We start from the raw sequence: 13,036 nt of genomic DNA on the forward strand, positions 1-13,036 counted from the left end.
TCTCTGGGTTTGAAGGTGCTGGTGGGTGTTTCACGATTGCCGGCCATCGGAATGCTCGCTATTGATAACGGAAGAAACAGAATTTTCCGAGTTCCAGCACCATTCCTTGGACCACGTGTTATTGATATTTTCCTTTTTTGAATTGTATTGTAATTTTATAAATTAATATATATAAATTTCGTTTGACATTGTAAAAGAAGGGAATATTCAAATTTGTAAATAGAAAGAAAGACGTTGAAAAAAAGTAGCTAATATCTAGTTTTTTTATTCTGGAAAAATAAAAGTAGAAATTGTTATTTTTATTGGAATTTATGTATGATGAATCAATGATTCCAAATGTATAATTAAAATTTCGTATCGGTTTATTTTTCATAAAAGTCTGATGAAAAGAAACGTTGCACTAGGAAATAAGAATACGTATCTACGAATATTTTTTGTAACCTATTCATTTACATGCACACCTCTAGCAATTCTGGCAAAATATGGTAATTGAAAATCACATAGAGTTTCCAGTAGAAAGTTAGATTACGATCTGAACGATTTATTGTGCATGCATATTTTTGGCGCGATTCAGTGTACGTTGCAGCCGTCAGTATCATTGCCATTTGAATGCAACTGTGCTATGAAGCAAGGAGAAAGTGAAGTTAGAGGTGAATCGAAACCTGATTTTTAGATTTGCGAAACTCGAGTCCAAAAACTTTGTAACATCTAAAATCTCTTTAAAACTTTCGACGCTCTCTTTCTTCTCTAAAAAGTATCTATATTAGAAAGTATATATATATATATATTTTTTTTTCTGAGTTTCTAAAATTTTTCAAACTCAGATTTATCGATAATAACAAACTTAATAATAATCGTCCTTGCAAAAAAATTATAAATATTTCTTTTACTATATAGTAATGAAATCAAGCGAAATGAGTCAAAAGTATAAATTTAAATTACAATTAATTAATAGTTAATCTTTGTAAAGTTAATTATTTTTAAAAGATTCGAAAATTTTCAATCTGAAAAATAAAAAAAAATATATCCCATTCTTAATGCCGACACGAGAAGTGATTTAGCTCGTTAGATCTGTTTACAAAGTTACATCGAACCCACACCAGAATGGTAGGTTTGTCACGTGATTTCTAATCTCACGGTTGTTTTCTCCATAGAAAGGTCCGATCCCTCGATGGCCAGGTAAAACATATATCTTTCTCAAAGATACGTTGAAAACCTTCTCTGGTCAGAGCTGTCGATTCTGAGGTATACCGCAAATGTCTGCTATTCATGCAATATTGCTACAAAGAAAGTTATTCCGCTACCTTTACGCTACCTTAGCGATAAAATTATTTAATATAATGGAGAATAAGAATAAAAGAGTTATATAATAAAACAGAACGAAATGTAAGAATAAAATAAAATTGTTTTTTAATATTCGATTCGATTATTTTAACAGAAAACAAAACTTTCCTTCTATAACAACGTATAAATTATTAAAATCTGAATTTGAAAGAAATTTTCAAAGATGCTACAGAAATTTTGATTTTAAAAACTATTGCTTGATTTTATAATAATTTATAGTAATTTTGAATGAAGAAATTTTATTGAGAATATACAGAAAATGATCATTTCGCAATAAAATTTACAATATAAGATTAACGAGAAAATGGATGATAGAATAAAAGCAAGAGTTAAAAATTAAAAATATTGGAATAAACGAAAGGATGTGAATATAATTTTCGTTTTGAGATATGAATAAATTTAAAACACAAGATAAAAAAAGATATTACAGTAAATATATTTGCAGCCCTTCAAAAATTAATTTTACAGAAACTATTACATCTATCTACTGCACGCTAAATTTAGAAATTAAATTAGTTTTTTCGCTAAAATAATCGTACAATTTTTATTTTTTCATTCGATTGCCTAAAAAAAAATATTATTTTTTCATCACTGGCACGCGACAATCTTCCGGCCGTTGCTTTTAAAAGGGCCGATTTTTCGATAGAATAGCACTCTCGAATTCCTTTGCAACTCGATTCCTTTGTGCACTCCCCCGCACGCGCCAAGAAACCTCCAATTGCTCCAAAGGCCCAATTACGTGCTCACTACGACATACACGTCTCATTCTTCGGATATAAGCTCCTTGAGATTCATCGCGCCAATTCAAGTCCTTACTACAGCTGATGTTTCCTTTTGAAAATTGGTATTTGTATATACCTTGCAAAAAAAATTCATCGAGCTTACTTAGTTTTCAAACTTGCTCGAATGTTCAATTACTAATGACAATCCTCGTTTCTGCGTTTACGTAAGAGAAAGTAGATTTTAGAAATGGACAAATATTTTTATTTGTTCACACTCCTGAAATATTTTAATTAAGGTCCATAATGAACGACAAAATGAATATCTTATTGAAATATAAAATATATTATCGTAATATAATACATTGAAATTATGAAATCACGTATAAGAATCACAATTTAGGATAAGAAATAAGTCTTCATTAATAAATATTTCATTTACAATATAAATAGTAAATATTAAATATTAAATTGAGCGATGAATTAAATAAAGTTTGTGAAATTAATGAAATGATAACTTGTTTCCTCAATTTACACGGTTTTTCGTGTAAAAATTTTGAAACTCGAAAGATTCGCGCAACAATGTGGCGGGAAATACGAACAAAAGTCGAGAAACGTTGAAACGTAATTGGAACCGTTTTATAGCTGCGGGACAGCTGCGTTTGTAGGCGCTTTGAACGCGCAAGAAAGAATATCGAACAGAGATCCCGGGGAATAAAGCGGTTTCATTATTGCTAGCGAATTTCGACGCGAGCACAAGATCCCGCATATCCTCATAATTAAAAGCGAGGTTCGTGTTCTTGAGCGCAACGCGTGCCCACGCTTCGTGCTCGAACAAAGAAATTCAACGCAAGGGAACTCTTGACTCGTGATTAATGCTCAGTCGATAACAACGAACGAGGATGGAAAAGTTAAATTGTGTGCGCGAAACGAATGTAAACTGTCATGCATTTCGGCTTTGACAAAGTAATCATTGTGTTTCGAAATGAAATTTCATGAAGAATATACCAAGGGGAGAATGAAGATATTAGATTGTAAAAATTATCGACAATTGTTATTTTGAAATAAAATAGAACATTATAATTACGTTTGAAATAATTTTTCGAATAATTCGATCTGGGATAATTAAATTTGTTACGAAAATATTTTAAAATTTAATTTTGCATCCAATTAAAGATCTTTTTCTTGAATTAATGAACATGATATTGGTATGTATTATGTATGACATTGATATATATATATATTATTATACATTATTTATTAAATAAATGAAATAATTGAATTCTAATAAAAATTATTGATTATTTATAATTTTATTGAAAATAATCAAAATTTAATATATTTTATTTATTTACTGAAAAACAAGTTATTACAATTAAAATTTATAATTAATCGTTATTAATAATTCCTTGATTCATTTTTAATATTTATATTTTAATATCAATATCAATTTTAAATTTTTAATATTCCAATGATTATTATTTTAATTTAATTCTCTCGAAAGCAGCACAATTTTTACATTCTATTGAATTTTTTTTTTTTTTAAGATAAAATCACTCGAACTTTATGTTGAAATATATATAGTTTATTGTAATACACAATTTACTTTCTTATTCAGTTTAGCTTGAAATTTAATTATCAGCTTGTGAATAAATTTACATATTTGTGTAATCAATCACTTTATATGCAATAAGTTAATAATTTATTGATTTAGTGATTGAACTTCTAAGGAGATGAAAATTGCTTTTATTGTCTAAACTCTTTTGAAATTCTAATAATTTTGATTCATTATTTTTTATAAATTTTCCAATATTATATTTCGTTAGTAAATTACATGTAGTTTCATTTTGTAAATAATATTTAACTTATCATTTAATTTTAACACCATTCTTTTCTTTCATTACTCATGAATACGAATGAAAACGTGTGTACACGTTAAATTTTTCCTCAAACGAGATATTAAACTCGAATATTTAAAATAGATAAAATATAAATATTTTTAAATATAATACACATTTATTATATAATATTTTTAATACATACATAATTCATTTTAAATTTGAATAATAATCTATCATTCGAATAATTGACATTCTGACATTCTGTAATAAATTTTCCCTTCTTCCTGTCTTTTCTATCGATCATAAACACCGATTGATAGATCAAAAAAAAAAAAATACCTGTAACATCGCATTACGCGATTCTAACGACTTCACTGCCGTTTCGACAGGGAAAAAAAAAGGACACCTCGTTTAGAAATATAATCTTTTCGTTCTTCTCGCTCACACAGCCCAGCATCGAGGAGAAAACCGCAAAAGAACACACGTCCCGACGATTCACCCCAATTTTTCTCGAGTTTTTCCAAAGAGAGTGCAGAGGGGTACGAAATTAGAGCGAGGCGCGATTGTTAGAAATTGTGCGACTGGAAACGAGAATTTTTTCACGAGGAGGAACCTCTCCATTTTCTTTCATTCTCCGTCCCGCTCTTCTCCCTTTTTCTTCTCTCATTCCCTCTTTCCCTCACTACGCTCCTCGACCCTATTATAAACTATTCGTCGAACTTTTAGAAATATAACATTTCGAATTCTCACGTCCATCACGCAACGCCCATAGAAAAATATGGCTTATTAAACGGGTATATTTCGCCCTTTGTGATTAAAGTTTCGCAAAACACGTTTTTGTTTGGCGTGCGAACCGACTGGCTCCATCCTGTCACCTTCTCTACTCTCCTCGAAATCGATCTAATCTCCTTTTTAGGGTGGCGCATAGCAATTTGATTGACAATTTCTCTCTAAAAATACACATAAATCGTCGAGCGTTATATATTCTATTCAAGATGTGCGCAACGATACTCACTTAATCTTCCTTTTCTTCTTTCAAAATCGACAGGAATAAATGAAAATATTTGTTTAAATTGGAAAACGAACGAATATCCAAAATTGATAAATAATTCAAAAATTCGCAGATTCTCGAGTTATCTCGAGTAGAAGATAATATTATACGATAAATGATCATTGCAATGGGAATATGATAAAAGATAAGATAAAAAAAAAAGATACGAAGCATCAAAGCCGAGGTTTGCATTAATTTTTTATTTGAATAATATCTAAGTAACATCTTTAACAAAGATTGAAACTCATTTTAAATTTCGAGTGAAAGGGACGATTTAGAATTATTGTGATTAGCTCAATTTTCAAAAAGGAGGCGGAACGATAAAGGAGAAAATAAACACGTGACAAGTAAGGGAAAAGGGCTCAGAAATATTTATTGGAAGCTATGAGATACTGGATGGGTTCCTTTTGGCGCCATAATCGGCCATTGTCGCGTTATTTCTAAGCCGTTAAGCCGACCCGAAGATTTCTTTTTGAGAAGGATGTATTCTATCCCCTGCGCAATATTTCTCTCTAACTATCTATTTTTTATTTCGCCTTTGTACCCTTAGCATCCGAATCGAGAAAATCACATCGAAAGATGGATCCATCTTTAGAATCTTTAGAATTCGAAATTTTTTGAGATTTTCAAATTGAATCGAAAGATAAAAATGCTAGTTTTTCTTTCTTATAGGTCCAAAGATATTTGTAAATAATAATATTCAAAGATTTATTCGTCGGTTGAATTAAATTAAATTAAAATAAGTTTTGATAATTAAAAGAAATTTGTTGTTTCACAAGATAATAAATATTATATAAAAATATCACTTAAATTCAGAAAAGAAGTTGTTTTCCATTGCGATAATTCCATTGCATAAATAAAAAAAGTATCTCATAAAAAATATACAACGTAAAATATATAACTAATTGTGAATCTACATATTTTATAAAATAAATTCAAAAATCATATCTAATAAATTGATTAATTATTAATTGATTTTCTGAAAAACAAGATTTTAAATGATAAAATTTTTATCTATTATCACTTGTACTCAACAAACTTTCCAATTTCGAATATTATTATATTTCAATATTGCATGTCAAAATCACCCTCCAAACGGTTGATCACAATTTGCAAGACACACTTTATTATTACAGAAAATATCATTGGAAATAATAATCGTGGTTCAAAATACGTATAATTAAAAAGCAATCGTTTCGTACACGATACTCTCCAATAAGAGCAAGGTTAACGAAAGTGGCCAACCGTCGAAATGAAATTGCATATTCATGCTCGAACTCGATTTTTTTTCACTAGGTGGTGGGCGAAAGTAGCGCGTGACAGTGGGACACATGGTCATAAATCGTGGCAGGTGGTAATCCTGATTCATGCTTCGTTCCAGTATTAACCACGTTAATCCATCGTGGCAACGATCGATCGATCGATCCTAATTTATTCTCCTCTCGGTTGCAAACCAAAACTATCCACCCTGGATATCAATCGAGATAAGTTTTTGATCGTTGGTACGGGCGATGAGAATAAATACGGCGTTTTGATTGAATGAATTTTAAATTAAAAAAAAAAAAAGAACAAAATTCACCCGGAACGATGGAAGTGTGCGGTGATATTTGTCGCGATCGAGAGATTAGAATTCCATGCACGAAAGTGTTTCGACACTCTCCCTCCCCTCCTCTTTATCGGTTGAATCGATCGCCGTTGGGTAAGTAATGCAGTACTTATGCTCGTGAAACGTGTCGTGTAATCGGTGTGAAGGCTTATTTTTAAAAAGAAGTCGTTGACGTTTCGCGGGCAAAAGCCTCTTACCATTAAGCCGCGTTTACATTAGGCAATTTTCGTGATCACGATCACGAAAGCAGGCTCGAGTAAATGTATAAATAGAATAGCAATTAAATTGATACCAACTTTTCGATTCAATCAGAAGTATTTTCTGCTTATTTTTCTATTTATTTATTTATTTATTTCATTCTTCATTTATTTTCAATTGAATGTATATATATATATACGATCATTACAGGAGACGAATAATTTGAATAAAAGCTTGAATAATTGGCAATAAATTAATCAAGCTGAAATCGTTAATAATTTGGCCAATAATGTAAACGTGACTTAATTACAGTTATAGTATATTTTATTTATTTATTCCATTCTCTTTATTTTTAATTGAAAATATATATACGATCATTACAGAAGACGAATAATTTAAATAAAAGCTTGAATAATTGGCAATAAATTAATCAAGCTGAAATCGTTAATAATTTGGCCAATAATGTAAACGTGACTTAATTATAGTTGTTTATATAAATATTGGAAATTAAATTGACAAGTGGGACAAAAAAGTGCGTGAAAAATTGAATAGAAAATTATGCTTAACATCGAAATTGTCTTAAAAATTCGATCGAGGTTGAACGTTTCCTCAACCCCTTCGATATCTACGAACCCTAATTTCGAAGGAAGAATGATGATGAAACGGTTTCGTACAACTCAATAGCCACAAAAGCAGCAGAGTTTCCTGCAAGAGATTCGAGAGGTCGCATAAAGATTGTTTTCAAATATTGTCCTGATCCCGAATACATATACATACCTCTTGATGCTTTTCATATATACGCGAAAACGAAGTTTGCTCGTGATTAAATAAGAAAAAAATCTTTTCGAAATTCGAATCTAGTGTTAAGAAGAACGATCTAAAAAATGTAATAATTTTATTTATAAATTTTCAATTAGAAAAGAAAAGAATGGCTCAATCGAGTATTGACAATTTTTATTCTTTTAATATAACGTAATAATAATAACACATCATGTTTATTTGTTATTAAAAAAAACAAAAAGCAATATCTATATCGAACAACTTAAAAATTCGAAAATAATACGAAAAATTTTCAACCATTATTTTACACATATTATAATATCTATTTTATTCTTTCGCTCTTTCATCCCTTGTAATCCTATATTTACATTTCGATTAAATCAATTGCCTGAAATTTGTTTTACCATCTCGAGTAAACATGATTCGTGGAATAGGTAGAAAAAGTGCTGCTGGTTGGGTGGCACACGTGCGCATCTCTCTTTCTCTCTCTCTTTTTTTTTTCTCCTCCCTTTGCCACAGGGTACATATATCGAAGGAGACGGTTAGCAAAGCTATCTCCCATGGGAGCATCTCTTTCGACTTACGAGGATTTCGCTTCCGTTACGAAAATAAAATACGAGCGGGAGAAACGTGCCACGAACCGTATCACCTCTCAACAAACAAGAAGAAAACAAAATTGCTTGATTGTTAGGGCAAACAGATATTAAAAAGTTCTCGTTCGAGGTTTGTCGTTTGGACGGAAAGTAAATCAAGGCCTTTTTAACGTGTGTATATATATATATATATATATATATATATATATATATGTATGTATAAGCGAAGAAACGTGCCCAAGTCTCATTTAAACTTAACCCGATTGTTCCTTTTCTTCGCTTCTCCTTGTCACATACTATGTTCTTAACCTTTTAGTCGCTCATTTTATTAAATAATTTCTACTTTACGAAGGCAGAAATTTCATTTATAATTTATTCGCTTAATTATCTTTTTTTTTTTTTTTGAATTATTTTCTTTTGGTATTATTAACTTTTCAAATAGGTAAAGCTGTTAAGTAAATTGTTAATAATTATAAATTATAATTATAATTTTAAAGGTAGTTTTGATTCTAATCGCAATTTATGAAAACATTAGATAGTGCAAATAAATTTTTACAATAAATTTTTTTTATCATATTTTGTAAAAATAATTTTAATGAAAGATTAATTAATCTTTTTATCAAAAGATAAGACGTAAAGAAAGCTAAAAATTATTTTAAAAAATTAAAAAATTATCATTTTATAAAAGTTCTTACGTATAAACGATTCTTAATATATTCATTTACAAGGTTCGTAATTGTACACATTATTTTAGATACTAATTTTAAAATACATTTAGGTTAAATTTATAATATAAAATTTTAAAAAAACATTATAATTAATAACAAAAAGTAAGCAATAAAAGTAAGAATGATAAGATCTAAAAATATGTTTAAAAAAGAAATCTAAATTGAGATAATTAATTAAAATCCTTGCAACACATAAAAATTCATTTAACAGAAATTTTTTTTAATTTAATGCTTAATCCTAGGAATACTGAACCTATAATAATTCAAATTCGTTAATTAATATTATTGCCAAGCTTTGAGTAGCCCGAATCAAAAATGTCCCAGCCATTGAACAAAGAAAATTAAATTCCACAAATTTTTAGAAATCTTCAATTCAACTACATAACTGACAAAAATAATTGCGATTGGACAAAGTTATTATTAAGAAGTTTCTAAAAACGACTAAAAGACATATTAACGCCCTCTACGACACTTTTTGCCCAAAATAACCTCTCAAATATGTTGTCAAATTTTTCCCCTTTCTATTTGAAACATCTTAAAAGGTAAGAAATATATTGCAAAAGAATATCATCCTCGTAAAAATAACCTAACTTGTGACATCATATCACATATATTTCGTCCATTTAATCTCCTTCAATGAAAAAATCTATAGAAGCCACGACTGAGAGATCCCGCTGCGCGTGAATCGCAAAGAAAGCTTACAGGTACGCTCACAGAGGGCGAAAGAAGAAAAGTAGTTTGAGAGAGGGAACGAAACACGTGAAGAGGGGCATGTCGAAAAGTAGTGCATGCTCTCCACGGGAAGTCTAACATGAAGAAGGATCTAAACTTCAGTAATGAACCCTCTCATTCTCGAATCAAGCTTGTCATTGTCACTTTAGCTATTCATTGTACATATTGTATTATATCTATGTACAATGATACGCGTTACCATTTCATCTTATTCCTTTTTTCTAAATTCTGAAAAAAGCTTTACGATACAACTGGATCGAGATTCGAAGAAAATTCCTTTATAATTAGAATTTACGATATTTGCTTTAATTCGAAGCTACGAAATGCTGATCATCGAAAATTTTAAAAAACATAAAAAAACAATTGATGACATTGTTAACAAGAATATAATAATATAATAATGAAAAGTCAAATTTTGATGACAATCTCGATTCTTTTTTTTTTAATTTTTTATCAACGAATTGCACAATGGATTTATCAGTCTGTATGTATTTATAAGAATTAATAAAATAAAATTTAAGTCTTCCACAAACCTTACAATCTAATCATCATTTTATCATTCATAATCTTGCAACGCGTTCATCAAATGATTCTTTTTCACTATCGTCTAGAATTTTATTTAATCCAATTTATTCGTAACGAAAGGAAACTAATGGTCATATTGAAAAAGGCGATTTCCATTAGATTATTCCTGAATGCTTGGTGACGGTCGATTATCCTTAAAAGATTAAAGTCAATGATTTTGCAACATCCAATTATATTGCAACATATGGCACACTGTTATCAATGGACGAATAATCGATCGAGTCTCGTAGTCTAAATAAATGCCAATAATACGATAGAAGTATTGTATCGAGGAAAAAGTTGATGTGTGACGTTTGAAAATGAATCCAATTAAAAAAAGAATTCTATCATAGATGTTTCAATATATGTAAATACGTGTCAAACTAATTTAAGGACTAAATGTAATAAATAAATGTCAAAACTTGAAGCTAGTTGAATAATGTTCTATTAATTGCTTGAGATGAGAGAAGAAAAAGTTTATATTATTTAAATTTAATAATATTTAAAGCATATCAAAATCGATACAGTAATTTGTCTTAATGTTGCTAATAACTTATTGCTCAAGCAAATGGTTAATCCAATATCAAATAGAGATAAAAAAAAATTGTATCAAAACGAATTCATAAAATTCGAATATGATTTTCTTGTACCAGTAAAATTTAATTTCAATGCAAGTTTTATTTCAATTTATATTAAAATATTGTATTATAATGCATAAGAAATTGGAATTAAATTAACAAATATAAGCATTAATTAAGAATTAAACCAAGATTGTTGTAGTAATTTAAAATTTATTTTTACATATTTTTACAGAAATAAAATATATTATTATATTTTGTTTCTTAATATTATTTTCAATAAAGCTTCAAACGTTAAAATAATTGATCCCTAAGTATATTTATACAATCGTACATTTCACAGTGCGTGTAATAATAGAATGAGAAATCCAATTCGTTAATCGAATTAACGCGCAACAATTTACAATCATCATCAATCACAATTACTCCTCAAAATTACTCATCATTCAATTTATTTATCCTTTTCCAAGCAATATTTACAATACACTTCGCCTTAAATCACCTTAAATATCGCGTCACCGATTTCATTAGAAAGAAATATTTTTTTTTACGCGAGATCCATCGATTTATTTTTCAACACTCAACGCATATTGAGCGTAAAATGGGTTAAATCCAATTATTATAAATTATCTCTCCGAATTGAAATCTTATATTCGAGAATCGGTCCGCGACAACCGATAGATTCACGGTTCAACGATTGCGACTTCTGTTCCATCGAGTCGTAAACGTGTCCATTATGAAATTACCCCTGAATGGCCGATCCGCAGTACCCACGGTTACTGTCAACGTTTCATCAATAATAAGCGCATGGCTGGGAGGCGCAACAACGCTGACAGACATAAACGCCAAATGATAAGAAGGTATAATTAGATAGGGAGGGCCGAGAACCGAAAAGGGGGTCCTCTGGCGAGCTGTGCAGCACGTTAACTCGGGCGTTGTTTCCAGACGCAAGTCGCGCCCCCCTCTTGCGACAAGATGGTCAACCCTTGACATACATTACAATGGGCGGCGTAATGCCACGTGAAACAGCGTGAATGCGTAATTTACTCGGAACCGGTGGCAGCGGTGGCCAAAGGGTGGAGGAGAGAAGGAGGGGGTGGCATAACGGGGTTCACGCTCTGTTAACCAAAGGGGAGGGATTTTTCGTGCCTTCGAACGGATGAACCGACTACGGTGGGTCAGAGTGACGTTCGTTTCCTTCGTTGTTTCACGAATCGTTTCAATTCTCTTTGCGCTAATTCGAATTCGCGTTTAAGGGAAGGAAACGTTTCCATGACGAAGTTATTTTCGTATCGCGATGTTTCCATTTCATTCCACGTGGAAATATTTTTGTTTCTGGAGTAAAAGTTAATTTAAATGGAACGTAAATGGATTGTATTCGTTCGTGAAAATGAGCGAAATTGAAAAGATGAATTAATTAGATATATATTTGTAGTTCCGGATGGGATAGTAAGCAATTCGTAATGTTGAAAAAATGTTCTATTATGTATATTAGGGTTATTATAAAAGGGACGTTAATAATCCGTAACGCTCCAAAGAATTAAACTTTCCGGGATAAAATTTATTTGATATTGAAGCAATAAGGAGAGAATTATTCTTTGTGAAAAAGATATATATGTACATTTATTATTTAGTTATTCAATAATTAATTGTATATATATATTTCGTACACGTAATATTAAGCATAAAAGAATTAAAGATGTTTTATTTTTTTTTCTTTTTATTGATTGAAGCTCAGTTTTTCTGAAAAAGAAGTACATTAAAAAACTTGTGAATTTTCCATTTTTTTAAATTAATACAAAGTTAAATAAATACAAATTCGGATTATATTTGTAATATAAAATAGTGTTTTTAAAAAAAAGTTTTTAGATTCAAAAATACAAAGATTTCTATTATTATATATAATAATTAAATAAATGATTGAAATTTATTTATATTATTAAATAATTAAAATATTACAATTAAAAACACAAGGCATCTATTTTTCTTCGATTATTGTAAATACTTATTATTCATTATAATAAATATTGTACAGAATTACTTTCTTTAATTCTTTGAAACGTAGACAAGAAACGTTTTATTAAAGAAAGAACGTGAATGAACGACGTTATGAATGGTCACTGTAATCCAAATAGTCTACTTTACTCAAGTTTTAATCATTAAAGATCTCGTTATTATATACATCGAAATCTTAATGGCTTATTAATTTCTTATCTTACATTTCTATCATCTTCTCTATTATTACACATAAAAAGTTCACATATCAACAACAAAATCCTTTAAAATCCATTTAATCAACAAT

The 13,036-nt window shown here is 29.7% G+C and overlaps 1 protein-coding gene across 1 annotated transcript in view; it reads right to left on the bottom strand.

Moving 5' to 3' along the window:
- The window catches only part of LOC107992516 (uncharacterized), a 51,270-nt gene that overhangs the window by 30,366 nt on the left and 7,868 nt on the right, over window positions 1–13,036 (bottom strand). The window lies entirely within an intron of this gene.

Source organism: Apis cerana, linkage group LG3 (genome assembly GCF_029169275.1).
Source record: "Apis cerana isolate GH-2021 linkage group LG3, AcerK_1.0, whole genome shotgun sequence".
In the NCBI taxonomy this organism is placed as follows: domain Eukaryota; kingdom Metazoa; phylum Arthropoda; class Insecta; order Hymenoptera; family Apidae; genus Apis; species Apis cerana.